An 18873-nucleotide genomic window follows, 5' to 3' on the forward strand; every position below is an offset into this window, starting at 1 on the left:
ATTTGTGTTAATGTAATAAAGTTAATATACTCGTTTTACGCCAATAAGCAATGTATTTAACTTATTTTGGGATATTTGCAATTGCTTGCATTTTATAGCATCTTTAGACTGCATTTAAATTCAATCGAAAACACTACATCAAAGGCTGTGATTTGGATCGAAAATGGAGTGCATCCTAGCTGTGTGCCGTGGAAGCAAAATGGAGTGCATCCTAGCTGCGCGCTCCCTTGTAAAATTCATAGGAAAAGATGTACTCCAGCGGCAATTGTTCTAGTGATTTAACTGCATCCGCGGATGCAAACTTTTTGCTGGGTATGTATGGAACTCATCTACGAAAACTATGTCCGTATGTCATTACGAATATAGACGAACGAACAAAAACCAGTTACAAAAACAGGGGGTAAAAAAGAAGGTGTTAAAAATGTGTTTATTTTTAAACAAAAACTAAAAACAAAATTATTAATGAAAAAATTTAAGTATTTGAAATCGTTGAATAATATTTTGGGTAATAATTTCCGAATAAAGTTGTACTAGAAAAATATACGAAATGATTTAAGGCCTCGACACATAAGAAGCATGGCATTCTTGCTGAAGTCATAAGTCAGGCTGGTTACTTTCCCAGCAAGAATTTTCCAGCAAGAACTTTCTCAGAGAGTAAGGTGTTTTTATTCTCTTTTGCTAGAAAATTGTAAAAGGTAAACAGACAGCTTCCCAAATGTCAATTCAAATGCTGCATAATTGTTGAGGGATGCGACCCATCGCTAGATAGGACGGTGTCGGAATCGGAATTACGTAGGCATAGTCACCTGTGTAGTTCCGTTACCAAGTCGCCACAATGGGAAATTAAACGTTTCGGCCTACAAGTGGCCAGTTAAGGAGTGGTGGTAGAGTTTAATAACCCTCACCTTTATGGACAAGTATGTGTTGGTTATATTCGGGGCGGGTTCAAATATGTGCAACCTGTCGTCACTTCGCCTAGGAATCAACCTGACGTGGAACAACGTTTAGGCTCCAACCTCTAGTTCGATCAAACTAAGGGAAATGAAAACATTACATAAAGGCACATGAGTCACTACCAAACTATAGATGCTAGAAGGCGTTAGGAACTGGGCCAGTAATTTTGCCACAATCCGTATTAAATTAAAGATGAAGGGCTATGGTTAATAAGTATAAGGTTGCACAAGGATTAAAGCCTACTGGTTAATGTTTCATTGCTGTTAATGGAGTGCAATTATAGGCTGCGTCTCAGTTATTAGAATGTACACCGTTATAAAGTCTTCCTGATGCATATATCAAGCCTATTCTGCGTTGCAAATGCGCAACAGCAATGATTTGGGATGACGTACTGGGTATTAATGTGGTATCATTGTGATATGGAATGGGATGTCTGAGACAGTTGCAAAGCAAATGACGTTTCGAGAGTCAGCCCTATAATAGCCTAGGGGATGAGCAAGGAAAGTACAGCAAGGAGATAGTAGGCTTCTTGCGCACTTTGGTTCTGAGTTGACCACCATCAGCAACCTACATGGTACTGATTTAAGGCTCGGCTAGTCGTCTTGATTAGTAGGTGGTACATTTTATGACAACATATAAAATCAGCACATAAGAACAAAACTAACCGGCCCATTACGACCTAGTGTCCGGCTATCACCGAATTCAATATGTTTCATCCACTAGGGGAACCACATCTTCACCAGGAACTTCGTGATAATACTATGGCAATAGCGACCGGTGGCGTGATTACAAGTTTTGGATTGACGGACGGACGGCCAGGTCGACTTAGCTCGTCGACAGATTAATGTTGGTCTGTAGCCAACGTTTCGATATGATATCACCTATTAACTAGAGATATTTTGTAATACACACCTACGTCGTGGTGTGGACCGGATGACATCACAACGGAAAAGATAATCAGATTTGGTGGTCGGGTGCATGGAATGTGGGTCTTTTACAGACGCGATGGAATTTCTTGCGCAAAAACCAGATACATTTGGCATGCATCTGTCACTCAGGACTTTAATTTCAGTTTCTAGGATGAACATTCGTTGGCATTGTTACCGGCCAATATGTTTGGCAGCATACAAAGTATGTATGATAGCCCCACGATATCATATGACAAGTTCATTTGATAGGTAGAGTTTTGTGGGGGGGATTCACGGTAGGACATATTATTGGACAAGAAATTGTTATGGGCTGTCCCACTTGATTTTACCTCCAATCCAAGCTTTATTCGGGGTAGTTGGCCTTTCCGTTGGCTTGATGGTCAACCTTTTTGGTGGACAGGCTATTTATGTACATGGCCCGGCTTTTGAGTGAGTGGCCGGTTTTATTCATTGCCCGTACCAATTATAGTTTATTTTTTAGTTTTCTCCATAGGAAAAGCTTGTATTTCTTTAGATTTTGTTGAATTGTTTGTTCTTTTTTTTGTTTTCGGGAGAAAATACAAAACGTGTTGATACCTCCAGTGCCAAGTGGAGGTATGAGATCAGCTGTTTTGTGGAACTCGTTTGGTTGACAAGGCAGGGCTGGAAAAGTGTAATCGTATGTTCAGGGTTGTATTTAAGAGTGCACCGTAAGAGAGTTTTACGCTCGTTAAAGGAGCGTAAAATGAATGTTTTTCAAGGCCAGGCGTACAATGAACCTGACCGTTGTTCAAGCATGGATATTTTGTTGGTAGTAGAGAGACAAGTTTAAAGGTACCGGAGAACAACTGCAGGCTAATGAAATGATTGGTGGATGAACATATTATGAGAGCCATGACGTTTATTTCTGATGTTAATGGTATTAGAATGATTAAAAGTGTTTCAGCGATGAAGAGTGTCTCACATACAGTGTATTTCTTTTAAGTAAAATAAAGCTCAAAGTTCAGACTTTATAATTTGAAAATTTATAACCGAAGTTTTTTTTTTCGGATTATAAAAGAAAGGATATAAGTGATAAAAATTAAGTCAATTGCTTTGTCTCCTTGAACGATAATTGCCGATAAATAAGTTTTAATAAAAAACTGATGAAATTCAAAAATTATTTTTGCTGAAGTTTGGTACAATAGCAGTCGAATGTAAGTTTGTGCGTGTGTGTGTTTTAACAAAAAAGTGGTAGTAATGGTTTTCTTTATTATAGTGCTCTTTGATTTCCAATTAACTTGGCTATTTTGAAAATCGTACGTGGTGTTTTGCAAAAGTGGTCGGCGACGTGTCGTAATATTTACGTAAGGCGCATTTGCCATTTAGCCACCGACACCGGATCAGCCTGTACAGTAGTTGTGGAATTTTTGTGGGACTTCGTTAGTGAAGACTCAAATCGCCATCCAATTCCCACTTGACATCCAACTCTGTGGAACTCGTGTGGAAACAGAGCAAACATCAAGCTAAGTTGTAGCATAAGCTAAGGAGCTGTCCAGAAATTGAATTTTGTGTTTGTCTGTGTGTTGTAGCTAGTTTTTAGTAATAAGTTTTTTTTAGTTCTTTATTTAAATATATATTTTTTTTAATTGTTAGGGGTCTATCCTAAGCAAACGACCAAGGTATTAGTCCGGTAGGGATTCCTGCTAGAAAGAGCTCAATCTAGGTAGGGGTTTCTGATCTTTAAGGACAATAGTTGTACCAAAGATAATACCCTGAGGCTAGATCCTAGTAGTATTTTCACTTTTGATAATTTTTTCTAATTTTTTTTTGTTTTCCATTTTTAAGTAAAACATTAAAAAAGTTTAATTTATTAGTTTTTTTTAATTATATTTATTAGTTTTTTTGTTTCCAAGATAAATTTTTTATTGTTGTTTTATTTAAAGAAGAATTTTATAAAATCTGAAAAGAGAAGAGAAGAAAGATTTAAAATATTGATTAGTTTTTTTTTATAATTTTAATTATGTGTTTTTTATAATATGTAATAAATGTTAAGTAATTGATTGAATATGTTGTGCTAAGATTATTTGGAGGAAAGGGGAAGAAGGATAAGGGGGAGTATGTTGGGAATGTAAAAGGTTATAATTGTTGGTGGTGTTTCAAATGGGGTTCCTGGTGACCCAGGAGCGTACGGATGGGAGGGTAATGAAGGGGACCGGTATCCCGGAGTCCCCGAATCAAGTGTTGGTTGCTTAATCCCATTGTCAGTGTTATTAGTCCCTGTATGTATCCGTTGAATTTACTTGTTGTGCCCTCAGGTGACATAGGGTTGAGAAACCACGACCCATACCAGAGTAGCCAGGGCGGTCACGGTGTGAAGGGGGTAACACAACAGTAATGGCGCCCAATTAAAATATATCCAGAGCCATAATCACTATGTGATTTTGGTAATATAATAGAAAATTAGTAGTTTTTGTAATAACCGTCAATATGATCAAATTATGACGAGATAACATGAGACAAAATCTTATAAAGTACCCTTTTAATTGTTTTGTTCATGTTAATTACAAAAGCTACTATTAATTGTGATCCAGTGAGAGAAATCGAGACCCATTTATACATAATGAGACTGTTGCTCGATTTCTGTCCATGAAACAGTAAAATGAAGCCCAAATAGTTTTAGTTTTGGATGTTCGTTGATATTTGTGTATTTTTGTAGTATAGAATGGGAATGAATAACCAACACTTAGCCACCAACAGAATGACATATCCTCAGAAAACTTATCCTTTGAAACCTTCCTAAATGTTTAATGTTGTAGAGTGTGTATACATTTGGCTATATTGTGTATCCAACCATATCGAATTTTTCTTATATTACACCACATTAAATTGCTCTCGGTCATTCTATATCGATCTACATTCGCCAATCATTTTGCTAGACGGTTTTGAAAACCCCTTTGAATCTAGGTCAAATAGTATTGTTGTTTCTCTATACCAACAAGATGCCACTTGACCGGTCTCCCCCAGGTACGTCTGGTGCAGGAAATAACTTGGCTCAAAAACCAAGTTTGTCCGGTCCTTTTAATGTAGCATCAGGACATTCTGTAGAGGAAAATAGATCAGCCGTAAACACCCCAATGTTTGATTTTTCACATCCACCACCATCTTTTTCCACAGCATCACAACGACAGAAAAGTAGTCCAGAGAAGTATGCTTCAATGGTAACAGCTTTAATCAAAGACGCTAATAATGAATATAGGTCTCAGTTGGAAGAAAAGATGGAAAAGAAAATCGAAAAGACTATTCAGGTAGGATTTGAAAAGATCATGAGGGAATTGAACAGGCTAAAAATTGGAAATAGACAGCCGGAATCAGATTTGGAGAATTCTAGTTTAGGTTCCCCTAGACTAGATGGTTTAGTGGGGGATAAAGACAACATTAACGGAGCCCCAACCAAATCCAAGTCGAAGTCTGAGAATAAAGCTCAGAAGAAGTTGGACTTTGGTATACCCACTCAGGAAAATACCCATCCTGTACCAAATTTTCTCCCCGATTATACCAATAGCCACCGTATCGTGGTAGACAAATGGAATCTATGTTTCGATGGGAAATCAGATGGTTTAGATGTAGAAGATTTTGTATTTAGAATTGAGCATCTTCAGCGTATGTATGGTTGTCCATGGAGTGAGGTCATTAGGGACTTTCAACTTCTTCTTAAGGGAGATGCCAAAGAGTGGTTTTGGGTATTGATTGGGACCCATCAGATTAATCATTGGACAGATCTTAAGGAAGCCCTAATCCAACAATATAGATCCAGCCGAAGTGAATACGAATACCTTCGTGATCTGGAAGAAAGGAAACAGCGAAATGGGGAATCTATAGATGAGTATTTTCACTCAATGAAAAAACTAAGGGCCAAATTAAGAACCCCTTTGCCAGAACCAGAGATGATTCGAATAGTTAAGAGGAATTTGAGGCCGGACCTGTCCCACATAATCTATTCCATGAAAATATACACTATTGACCAGTTAAGAGATGAGTGCAAAGAACTGGAGAGAAACTACTTAAAAAAGGAAAAATACTCACTTCCGCCAGCTAGACCTCCACAGCTAACTCGTCGTCAGTATCCAGTCCATGAGGCTTATCTAGAACCTCCTCCTGATAATCCCATAGATGAAGACCTATTGGTAGTAGAAGAAGTGCATCAGAAAAGGCAAAATGAAAGGAAGCAAATAGTACTTACATGTTGGAACTGTCAAGCTTCCGGGCACACATTTATTGAATGCCCAGTTCCACAACGGGCCTTATTCTGCTACCAATGCGGCTGTCCAGGAGTGACCTGTCCCACATGCCAGAAGTGTCTGGGAAATGGCCGAAAGAGTGTGTCGAAATCGGGAGAGGCACACTCTGCTCCACCTCCCGAACAGTGACAGATGTTTCAGGATCAGGTACTATCAGCTCAGGAAGTGAGGTGAAGATTCTGAAAAGAGATGGGCAAATTAGTAAACAGGTTGTGAGGAGGGTAATACCAGTCGATAAATTAAGTTTTGAGGAAAGGCTGGAAAACTATAAGAGAGTTAGGAGCAGGATTTTTGGGAGTGAAAGTAGCGGTATAGAAAATGAAGATATTCCGATCAGTGAGAACGTTGAGTATAGGCAGGAAAAGGAAGATAAAGTGAATAAAGAAAAAGCCAATAGTATGGGAAAAGTTCAAAAATTAGGAGAGATAGTCAATAAGATAGATAAAGGTACAATTGTTTGTAGGAATAATGGTAAATTAAATAGAATTAGGAAAGTTAGAAATAAGTTCAGAAATAAGAAGCAATTGTGTAATCTAGTTAAGCGTTCAGTTTTAAGTTGTTCCACTGTAATGTTAGATTCCTTAGATAATAGAGCGTATGTTAATTTCTTGATAGGTGGTATAAATTTGAAAGGCCTTTTAGATTCGGGAGCTTCGGTCAGTATATTGGGAAAGGATTGTGACCATATAGTGGACCAATTACAGACGAAGGTAGAACCTTTCTGTACCTCTATAGGGACAGCCGGAGGAAATCATTTTTCGGTCGTAGGCAGGATCAAAGTTTTGGTGAAATATGAAGACATGGAGAAAGAGATGGTTTTCTACCTGTGCCCCGACTTGGTCCAAACGGCTTACTTAGGAGTTGACTTTTTCAAAGCCTTTCAGCTGGCTCCTAGGATATTTGGAATAGATGAGATAAGTCAGGAGGTACTAGAAGAATTCCCACCATTGATAACCGAAAATTCAGAACATGAGCTATCAGATGAAATGCGCCAGAAACTAAAACAGGTGAAAAGGTTATTTAAGTCTTATGAAGAGCATGGGTTAGGTAGGACTAGTTTAGAAAAACATACTATCGAGCTTGTGGACGGTGCTCAGCCGGTGAAGGAGCGGTACTACCCCGTGTCCCCAGCCGTTCAAGAGCTTATTTATGCCGAAGTCGATAATATGCTTAAGTTAGGGGTAATCGAGGAGTGTTCAAGCCCATGGAGCAATAGATCGACGTTAGTTAGGAAACCGGGAAAAAATCGTCTATGCCTGGATGCGAGGAAATTGAATGAGAGGACCATAAAAGACGCATACCCCATCCAGAATATTGAGGGTATCTTGAGCCGACTTGAGGACACCTATTTCATTAGTAGTGTGGACCTCAAGTTCGCATTCTGGCAAATAGAATTAGACCCGAAATCCAGACCCTACACCGCATTCACAGTACCTGGACGGCCTCTTTACCAGTATGTGGTGATGCCGTTCGGGCTGTGCAATGCGGCACAAAGGCTTTGTAGGCTCATGGATAGGGTAATTCCAGAGGAACTCAAGACCAACGTCTTTGTCTATTTAGACGACTTATTGGTCATTTCTTCCGATTTCGAGTCACATATGAAGCTCTTAGCAAAGGTAGCCGAATGCTTGAAGCAGGCTAATCTAACTATAGGCTTGAAAAAGTCAAAGTTTTGCCACAAAGAACTCCATTATTTAGGTTTCATAGTTGGAGGCGGAATAATGAGACCAGATCCGGCAAAGGTTGAAGCCATCCGCAAGATTCCATTGCCTAAGAACGTAAGGGAAGTACGAAGTTTCATAGGAGTTGCCGGTTGGTACCGGCGATTCATCAAAAACTTCTCCGAATTGACGGCACCACTTACAAATCTCATTAAAAAGGACAGGAAGTTTGTGATAAATAACGAGGCTCAAGAAGCATTCAACAAAATCAAACATGCTCTTACCCATGCCCCTGTGCTAGTACACCCGGACTTCAAAAAACGTTTTTACATCCAGTGTGATGCGTCCAATGTGGGCATAGGAGCCGTGTTGTTCCAAAAGGACAGTGAGGGAAACGAAAGGCCTATAGCATTCTTCTCTCAGAAGCTAAATAGTGCTCAGATGAACTATAGCGTCACTGAGAAAGAATGCTTGGCGGCGATAATGGCAGTTAAGCGCTTCAGGCCGTACGTGGAGTTGATGCCCTTCACGATCATCACTGACCACGCGAGCCTGAAGTGGCTGATGTCACTTCGGGACCTTAATGGCAGACTAGCGAGGTGGGCACTTCAGCTACAAATGTTTGACTTCGAGATAGAGCACAAAAAAGGGTCTGAAAACATTGTAGCGGACATGCTGTCAAGGGCCGTGGATGAAATTGTGATGCCAGAAGATATAGTGGGATTTGAAACTATAGAATTTGAGTCGGAAATGTATCTGGAATTGATAAAAACAGTCGAAGAGAATAGGGAGAAATTTCCAGACGTTAAAATCGAAAACGGCATGGTTTTTAAACGCACTACGTCCCGGACTGATATGGAATTGAAAGAGTTCGAATGGAAGTTATGGGTTCCAGAGAGCCTAACTAATACGCTAATACAAATGGCTCACGAACCTGAGGATAAATCACACGGAGGTATTAGAAAAACTTTAGCGCACTTACGCCTCAAATATTATTGGCCAAATATGGCAGTTCAGGTCCGTAATTTCATACGAAACTGTAACACCTGTAAAGAGTGTAAGAGTTCTAATCAGCACCTTATGCCGGAAATAGGAAACGAAGTTATTACCGACCGCCCATTTCAAAAACTTTACGTAGATTTTTTGGGTAAATATCCACGCTCGGGTAAAGGTAATGCCTACGTGTTAGTTGTGGTAGATCATTTTACCAAATTCGTATTTTTGAAGCCTATGAAGGAAGCAACCAGCAACAATGTCATTAAGTTTTTAGTAGAACAGGTTTTCCAGCAGTTTGGGGTCCCCGAAACTATACATACGGACAACGGCAAGCAGTTTGTGTCCAAAGATTTTCAGAAGATGATGAATGCCTATAAGATAGACCACTTAAAGACAGCTTTTTACTCGCCCCAATCAAACGCTGCCGAAAGGGTGAATCAGAGTGTCCTTAATGCCATCAGGTCCTATTTGGACAATGACCATACGAACTGGGATATAAATTTGTCCAAAATTGAAATGGCATTGAGGACTTCAGTCCATTCAGCTATTGGGGTGACACCATTTTTTGCCCTATTTGGACATAATATGTTCACATGTGGAAAGGACTACAAGCTGGCTAGGAAACTAAAGGCATTGAGCGATGGGGAGCTGATGCTACTAGATAAAAACGATAGAATCAGTATTATTAGAGACTTGATTAAGAAAAATTTGCATAGTGCTTATGAGAGAAGTGCCCTCAGATACAACAGGCGAGCCAGGGTAGTACGTTTCACTCCAGGCCAAGAGGTCTACAAAAGAAATTTCGTCCTGAGCAAGTTCCAAGATAATCGAAATGCTAAGTTCTGTAAGAAATTTACTAAGTGTAGAGTCGCAGAGGTTCTTGGCAATAATATGTACCGTCTAGAGTCCTTGAAAGGTGACCTTCTTGGAGTATATCACTCAAAAGACATAAAACAATAGAGGCGTAATAAGGCTTGTAACCGAGTTCTTACTCAATAGTGCAATATGTTTTTTTTACTAGGTGCAATATTAGAGTAAGGTAGTGTCTCGGTCTTGATTTATTTTATATATGAATTATTTGCCTTATAATATGCGTCCAATGTTATATGTCTCATCTGTGATATAGGTTTACGTATATAGGGTAAGAACATCTGTGATATTTACCATCTTTTCTTTACTCAAAGTAGCAAAGTAATATACGAACAAGTTGCGGTCTTAAGTCTTTAGTTTATTGCCCGGCTAACTCGATCGTACATGATACAAATGTCCACTCAAATGAGAAATAAATGGTGGGTGTAGCCTACGTTGGGCGCGTTAAAAACAAGTATATGACAGAGATCAAAGTTGTTACTCAATTTCTAGATGGGGAAGATAGAGGTTATTTTGGAACTTATTATTTTAATAAGCTCAAAATAGCCATATTATTCTCATGATGACCTTGGACGTTCTTGCAAATACCGTAATCATTGATAATATGAATATCCTTATAAAGGATTAGATTTAGTTTAGTGAATTAATTAACTGTGATATTAGTTAATAGATTTGTAAATCTACCGGTGTAGAGTACAGTGAAGACGTCGGGACTTTATGACGATAGAAGAAAAATAAAGAAAATTGTTATTAAATAATAGTGTTACTTCCAGTTGAAGATACGTTAATGAAATTGTTTGCGAAATCCGCTGTTGCCCTATCGGGCTATCGTTTTTTATATGTTCCTGGTCTAGAGACGAGGAAGGTCTAAAAAAAAAAAAAAAAAAAAATAAAAAAAAAAAAATAATGGATCTAATTTTATTAGTCAATCCTATATCGAGGAAAATCCGTCATAGATTAGTGTTAAAATATAAAAAAATACGGTTTGGAACAGTACAAGGTGTAAGATTTAGGAATTGAGTATAAACAGAACAGGTATTTTATTGATATTAACAATTTGACGAACCAACAAATCTATCCCTCACACTGGTGTTTCAGCGGTGACCCTTGAAACGCCAGAGTTTTGTTGAGGGATGCGACCCATCGCTAGATAGGACGGTGTCGGAATCGGAATTACGTAGGCATAGTCACCTGTGTAGTTCCGTTACCAAGTCGCCACAATGGGAAATTAAACGTTTCGGCCTACAAGTGGCCAGTTAAGGAGTGGTGGTAGAGTTTAATAACCCTCACCTTTATGGACAAGTATGTGTTGGTTATATTCGGGGCGGGTTCAAATATGTGCAACCTGTCGTCACTTCGCCTAGGAATCAACCTGACGTGGAACAACGTTTAGGCTCCAACCTCTAGTTCGATCAAACTAAGGGAAATGAAAACATTACATAAAGGCACATGAGTCACTACCAAACTATAGATGCTAGAAGGCGTTAGGAACTGGGCCAGTAATTTTGCCACAATCCGTATTAAATTAAAGATGAAGGGCTATGGTTAATAAGTATAAGGTTGCACAAGGATTAAAGCCTACTGGTTAATGTTTCATTGCTGTTAATGGAGTGCAATTATAGGCTGCGTCTCAGTTATTAGAATGTACACCGTTATAAAGTCTTCCTGATGCATATATCAAGCCTATTCTGCGTTGCAAATGCGCAACAGCAATGATTTGGGATGACGTACTGGGTATTAATGTGGTATCATTGTGATATGGAATGGGATGTCTGAGACAGTTGCAAAGCAAATGACGTTTCGAGAGTCAGCCCTATAATAGCCTAGGGGATGAGCAAGGAAAGTACAGCAAGGAGATAGTAGGCTTCTTGCGCACTTTGGTTCTGAGTTGACCACCATCAGCAACCTACATGGTACTGATTTAAGGCTCGGCTAGTCGTCTTGATTAGTAGGTGGTACATTTTATGACAACATATAAAATCAGCACATAAGAACAAAACTAACCGGCCCATTACGACCTAGTGTCCGGCTATCACCGAATTCAATATGTTTCATCCACTAGGGGAACCACATCTTCACCAGGAACTTCGTGATAATACTATGGCAATAGCGACCGGTGGCGTGATTACAAGTTTTGGATTGACGGACGGACGGCCAGGTCGACTTAGCTCGTCGACAGATTAATGTTGGTCTGTAGCCAACGTTTCGATATGATATCACCTATTAACTAGAGATATTTTGTAATACACACCTACGTCGTGGTGTGGACCGGATGACATCACAACGGAAAAGATAATCAGATTTGGTGGTCGGGTGCATGGAATGTGGGTCTTTTACAGACGCGATGGAATTTCTTGCGCAAAAACCAGATACATTTGGCATGCATCTGTCACTCAGGACTTTAATTTCAGTTTCTAGGATGAACATTCGTTGGCATTGTTACCGGCCAATATGTTTGGCAGCATACAAAGTATGTATGATAGCCCCACGATATCATATGACAAGTTCATTTGATAGGTAGAGTTTTGTGGGGGGGATTCACGGTAGGACATATTATTGGACAAGAAATTGTTATGGGCTGTCCCACTTGATTTTACCTCCAATCCAAGCTTTATTCGGGGTAGTTGGCCTTTCCGTTGGCTTGATGGTCAACCTTTTTGGTGGACAGGCTATTTATGTACATGGCCCGGCTTTTGAGTGAGTGGCCGGTTTTATTCATTGCCCGTACCAATTATAGTTTATTTTTTAGTTTTCTCCATAGGAAAAGCTTGTATTTCTTTAGATTTTGTTGAATTGTTTGTTCTTTTTTTTGTTTTCGGGAGAAAATACAAAACGTGTTGATACCTCCAGTGCCAAGTGGAGGTATGAGATCAGCTGTTTTGTGGAACTCGTTTGGTTGACAAGGCAGGGCTGGAAAAGTGTAATCGTATGTTCAGGGTTGTATTTAAGAGTGCACCGTAAGAGAGTTTTACGCTCGTTAAAGGAGCGTAAAATGAATGTTTTTCAAGGCCAGGCGTACAATGAACCTGACCGTTGTTCAAGCATGGATATTTTGTTGGTAGTAGAGAGACAAGTTTAAAGGTACCGGAGAACAACTGCAGGCTAATGAAATGATTGGTGGATGAACATATTATGAGAGCCATGACGTTTATTTCTGATGTTAATGGTATTAGAATGATTAAAAGTGTTTCAGCGATGAAGAGTGTCTCACATACAGTGTATTTCTTTTAAGTAAAATAAAGCTCAAAGTTCAGACTTTATAATTTGAAAATTTATAACCGAAGTTTTTTTTTTCGGATTATAAAAGAAAGGATATAAGTGATAAAAATTAAGTCAATTGCTTTGTCTCCTTGAACGATAATTGCCGATAAATAAGTTTTAATAAAAAACTGATGAAATTCAAAAATTATTTTTGCTGAAGTTTGGTACAATAGCAGTCGAATGTAAGTTTGTGCGTGTGTGTGTTTTAACAAAAAAGTGGTAGTAATGGTTTTCTTTATTATAGTGCTCTTTGATTTCCAATTAACTTGGCTATTTTGAAAATCGTACGTGGTGTTTTGCAAAAGTGGTCGGCGACGTGTCGTAATATTTACGTAAGGCGCATTTGCCATTTAGCCACCGACACCGGATCAGCCTGTACAGTAGTTGTGGAATTTTTGTGGGACTTCGTTAGTGAAGACTCAAATCGCCATCCAATTCCCACTTGAAACTGTGGAACTCGTGTGGAAACAGAGCAAACATCAAGCTAAGTTGTAGCATAAGCTAAGGAGCTGTCCAGAAATTGAATTTTGTGTTTGTCTGTGTGTTGTAGCTAGTTTTTAGTAATAAGTTTTTTTTAGTTCTTTATTTAAATATATATTTTTTTTAATTGTTAGGGGTCTATCCTAAGCAAACGACCAAGGTATTAGTCCGGTAGGGATTCCTGCTAGAAAGAGCTCAATCTAGGTAGGGGTTTCTGATCTTTAAGGACAATAGTTGTACCAAAGATAATACCCTGAGGCTAGATCCTAGTAGTATTTTCACTTTTGATAATTTTTTCTAATTTTTTTTTGTTTTCCATTTTTAAGTAAAACATTAAAAAAGTTTAATTTATTAGTTTTTTTTAATTATATTTATTAGTTTTTTTGTTTCCAAGATAAATTTTTTATTGTTGTTTTATTTAAAGAAGAATTTTATAAAATCTGAAAAGAGAAGAGAAGAAAGATTTAAAATATTGATTAGTTTTTTTTTATAATTTTAATTATGTGTTTTTTATAATATGTAATAAATGTTAAGTAATTGATTGAATATGTTGTGCTAAGATTATTTGGAGGAAAGGGGAAGAAGGATAAGGGGGAGTATGTTGGGAATGTAAAAGGTTATAATTGTTGGTGGTGTTTCAAATGGGGTTCCTGGTGACCCAGGAGCGTACGGATGGGAGGGTAATGAAGGGGACCGGTATCCCGGAGTCCCCGAATCAAGTGTTGGTTGCTTAATCCCATTGTCAGTGTTATTAGTCCCTGTATGTATCCGTTGAATTTACTTGTTGTGCCCTCAGGTGACATAGGGTTGAGAAACCACGACCCATACCAGAGTAGCCAGGGCGGTCACGGTGTGAAGGGGGTAACACAACATAATTCATTTGAATTAGGTAGTACTTGGCCTTTATTCTTTTACATGAAACTGAGCGTGAAAAAGCGGAGTATTCCATTGTGTTTCTACCTTTAGGGTAACCAGACAGACCTATATCTGATAAAAGACTAAAGACCAAGTTCGACCTAATAAAAAGAATTCAGGGGCCTAATTATGTGAGTCGATTCGATCGAGAAATTACTCGTGAATTTGTTTTCGACACGATAAAGAAACGGCATTACAAGTCTCGATCGAAAACGTTTAAGCATTGTTATCGATTTTTTCGATCGTAACCGGTAATCGAACTGTGAAAACCGGTAATCGAACTGTGAAAGCCTATATTTTCTTTAATTAACATAATTATAGGTAGATGCCGAAAAAGTATTTATTTTAAAACAAAAACGAAAAAAAGCATTATTATGAATGAAAAAATTTAAATTTTTGTGAAATTTTTTGAAAAATACTTTGAATAATAATTTCGGAATAAAGTTGTGGTAAGAAAATAAGAACATTATTAATGTTTGGAAATCCTTTTTTAAATTGTTGTGACATATTGCTAATGCATCTACCTTAATAAACGTACGGTTGTTTTGGCAGAATTATTAGAAACATTGGCGCAATTTTTATAAGAAATGAACATATAATAATGAAATGGATCCATCTGTGTTATTCTTGTTATCTTCTTCTGACGAAGAAGATGACAACATTAATTTAATTCGTAAACAAATTCGTTCACACAGTGAACCTTCATCTTTACCGTAAGCTGCGTGTTTTAAAGTATAAATCATAAATTTATCAATTTAAAATGTATATTATAATTCTTCGCAGATTTCTACAAAGATTCAGGCTGACAAAAGAGGCTTTCCGTTATGTACTTTCTTGTTTGGAATATTCGTGCCAAAGTTCAAAATCTGTCCCCCCAATTTTGCAGTTGGCAGCGGAAGTGGCGGTTTCCAATATACTGTAGGGAATGATTTCCTTTTAGGTCTGTGTCAGAGTGTTACATCAAAAATTGTTAAACATGTTAAACAATATTGTATTCTTAATTGGGGGCCCCGCGGCATTTAATTTAGATGCAAGTTGCTCCCATAAACGATTTGAATATGCCCGAGCTTCTGGACAACTAAATTTTCCTTTGGCCAAAGATGGGTGTTGGGACATGAATTCTGCCATAATCGCTTTTTGTTTAAAATTTATTCTGTTTACTTTTGTAGTCCTAAAAAATAACAACTTCAATTTTGTTTTCATTGTTTTTCGCAGAAATACTTACATGTTCCTCTTATTTCCTTAAACGACTGCAAACACAAATTTTCCTAAATTGAATACGAAAATTATTTTTGTTTCAGTTTTGCTATTATTTCTCAACACAATTTTTTATTCTTAGTCCCAATTTACATTAGGCGAGTTTACTTGCGGCAATTGTCAGTTTGTGGATGAGAGAGGGTCTTGAGAGGCAAAGGGTTACCATATACCTCACCTCTCTCTCCGTCAAACTGACAATTGCCGCAAGTAAACTCGCCTAATGTAAATTGGGACTTACTTTGTTCAGAAATCTTCACATTTATTAACTAATTTATCTGTTTTTTGCATAAACGAAAGCAAGATTCAATTTGCACATTACTTTTCTTGCATTTACTTTCCTTTTGCTTGTTTACGATTGGTAATGTAGCAACGAGAAATGTCTCGCAGAAAATTGATCGATAACTCGATAATTTTACTCGATACCGAATGTTATCATACCAACTATGGGAACTCTGTTCGAAAAAACTCGATATCGACTCACATAATTAGGCCCCAGAATCACATTTGAATTAGGTCGAACTTGGTATTTAGTCATTTACCAGATTTGACTTAAGTAAGAATGCCATGCTTCTTATGTGTCGAGACCTTTATTTTTGTAAAACCTTTTGACATTAGGTCTGTTCGATAACCCAAAAGTTTGTAAAAATTTGTACAAACTTGTTGAGGGATGCGACCCATCGCTAGATAGGACGGTGTCGGAATCGGAATTACGTAGGCATAGTCACCTGTGTAGTTCCGTTACCAAGTCGCCGCAATGGGAAATTAAACGTTTCGGCCTACGAGTGGCCAGTTAAGGAGTGGTGGTAGAGTTTAATAACCCTCACCTTTATGGACAAGTATGTGTTGGTTATATTCGGGGCGGGTTCAAATATGTGCAACCTGTCGTCACTTCGCCTAGGAATCAACCTGACGTGGAACAACGTTTAGGCTCCAACCTCTAGTTCGATCAAACTAAGGGAAATGAAAACATTACATAAAGGCACATGAGTCACTACCAAACTATAGATGCTAGAAGGCGTTAGGAACTGGGCCAGTAATTTTGCCACAATCCGTATTAAATTAAAGATGAAGGGCTATGGTTAATAAGTATAAGGTTGCACAAGGATTAAAGCCTACTGGTTAATGTTTCATTGCTGTTAATGGAGTGCAATTATAGGCTGCGTCTCAGTTATTAGAATGTACACCGTTATAAAGTCTTCCTGATGCATATATCAAGCCTATTCTGCGTTGCAAATGCGCAACAGCAATGATTTGGGATGACGTACTGGGTATTAATGTGGTATCATTGTGATATGGAATGGGATGTCTGAGACAGTTGCAAAGCAAATGACGTTTCGAGAGTCAGCCCTATAATAGCCTAGGGGATGAGCAAGGAAAGTACAGCAAGGAGATAGTAGGCTTCTTGCGCACTTTGGTTCTGAGTTGACCACCATCAGCAACCTACATGGTACTGATTTAAGGCTCGGCTAGTCGTCTTGATTAGTAGGTGGTACATTTTATGACAACATATAAAATCAGCACATAAGAACAAAACTAACCGGCCCATTACGACCTAGTGTCCGGCTATCACCGAATTCAATATGTTTCATCCACTAGGGGAACCACATCTTCACCAGGAACTTCGTGATAATACTATGGCAATAGCGACCGGTGGCGTGATTACAAGTTTTGGATTGACGGACGGACGGCCAGGTCGACTTAGCTCGTCGACAGATTAATGTTGGTCTGTAGCCAACGTTTCGATATGATATCACCTATTAACTAGAGATATTTTGTAATACACACCTACGTCGTGGTGTGGACCGGATGACATCACAACGGAAAAGATAATCAGATTTGGTGGTCGGGTGCATGGAATGTGGGTCTTTTACAGACGCGATGGAATTTCTTGCGCAAAAACCAGATACATTTGGCATGCATCTGTCACTCAGGACTTTAATTTCAGTTTCTAGGATGAACATTCGTTGGCATTGTTACCGGCCAATATGTTTGGCAGCATACAAAGTATGTATGATAGCCCCACGATATCATATGACAAGTTCATTTGATAGGTAGAGTTTTGTGGGGGGGATTCACGGTAGGACATATTATTGGACAAGAAATTGTTATGGGCTGTCCCACTTGATTTTACCTCCAATCCAAGCTTTATTCGGGGTAGTTGGCCTTTCCGTTGGCTTGATGGTCAACCTTTTTGGTGGACAGGCTATTTATGTACATGGCCCGGCTTTTGAGTGAGTGGCCGGTTTTATTCATTGCCCGTACCAATTATAGTTTATTTTTTAGTTTTCTCCATAGGAAAAGCTTGTATTTCTTTAGATTTTGTTGAATTGTTTGTTCTTTTTTTTTTGTTTTCGGGAGAAAATACAAAACGTGTTGATACCTCCAGTGCCAAGTGGAGGTATGAGATCAGCTGTTTTGTGGAACTCGTTTGGTTGACAAGGCAGGGCTGGAAAAGTGTAATCGTATGTTCAGGGTTGTATTTAAGAGTGCACCGTAAGAGAGTTTTACGCTCGTTAAAGGAGCGTAAAATGAATGTTTTTCAAGGCCAGGCGTACAATGAACCTGACCGTTGTTCAAGCATGGATATTTTGTTGGTAGTAGAGAGACAAGTTTAAAGGTACCGGAGAACAACTGCAGGCTAATGAAATGATTGGTGGATGAACATATTATGAGAGCCATGACGTTTATTTCTGATGTTAATGGTATTAGAATGATTAAAAGTGTTTCAGCGATGAAGAGTGTCTCACATACAGTGTATTTCTTTTAAGTAAAATAAAGCTCAAAGTTCAGACTTTATAATTTGAAAATTTATAACCGAAGTTTTTTTTTCGGATTATAAAAGAAAGGATATAAGTGATAAAAATTAAGTTAATTCCTTTGTCTCCTTGAACGATAATTGCCGATAAATAAGTTTTAATAAAAAACTGATGAAATTCAAAAATTCTTTTTGCTGAAGTTTGGTACAATAGCAGTCGAATGTAAGTTTGTGCGTGTGTGTGTTTTAACAAAAAAGTGGTAGTAATGGTTTTCTTTATTATAGTGCTCTTTGATTTCCAATTAACTTGGCTATTTTGAAAATCGTACGTGGTGTTTTGCAAAAGTGGTCGGCGACGTGTCGTAATATTTACGTAAGGCGCATTTGCCATTTAGCCACCGACACCGGATCAGCCTGTACAGTAGTTGTGGAATTTTTGTGGGACTTCGTTAGTGAAGACTCAAATCGCCATCCAATTCCCACTTGACATCCAACTCTGTGGAACTCGTGTGGAAACAGAGCAAACATCAAGCTAA

At 38.4% G+C, this 18873-nt stretch overlaps 2 long non-coding RNA genes across 4 annotated transcripts; both read right to left on the reverse strand.

The window, feature by feature from the left end:
- Positions 1-3705: 3705 nt before the first annotated feature.
- On the reverse strand, positions 3706-12535 carry LOC141391896 (uncharacterized). Of its 2 annotated transcripts, none has more exons than XR_012409741.1 (4): positions 12267-12535; positions 6085-6321; positions 5928-6022; positions 3706-3803 (listed from the first exon to the last, which is right to left on the reverse strand). It is a non-coding gene; the product is annotated as an uncharacterized lncRNA (long non-coding RNA). The 2 variants fall into 2 exon arrangements; XR_012409742.1 differs by lacking the exon at positions 12267-12535 and adding an exon at positions 6870-6891.
- Positions 12536-13752: 1217 nt separating this feature from the next.
- LOC141393430 (uncharacterized) lies at positions 13753-18354 on the reverse strand. 2 transcript variants are annotated; one of them, XR_012410094.1, is made up of 3 exons: positions 17714-17992; positions 15551-15593; positions 14943-15496 (listed from the first exon to the last, which is right to left on the reverse strand). It is a non-coding gene; the product is annotated as an uncharacterized lncRNA (long non-coding RNA). The 2 variants fall into 2 exon arrangements; XR_012410095.1 differs by lacking the exons at positions 14943-15496; positions 15551-15593 and adding an exon at positions 13753-13850 and having other exon boundaries at positions 17714-18354.
- Between the last annotated feature and the right edge of the window lie 519 nt (positions 18355-18873).

The sequence above is a fragment of the Musca autumnalis genome, unplaced genomic scaffold (assembly GCF_047663935.1).
Source record: "Musca autumnalis isolate F117 unplaced genomic scaffold, ASM4766393v1 scaffold_2, whole genome shotgun sequence".
NCBI lineage: Eukaryota > Metazoa > Arthropoda > Insecta > Diptera > Muscidae > Musca > Musca autumnalis.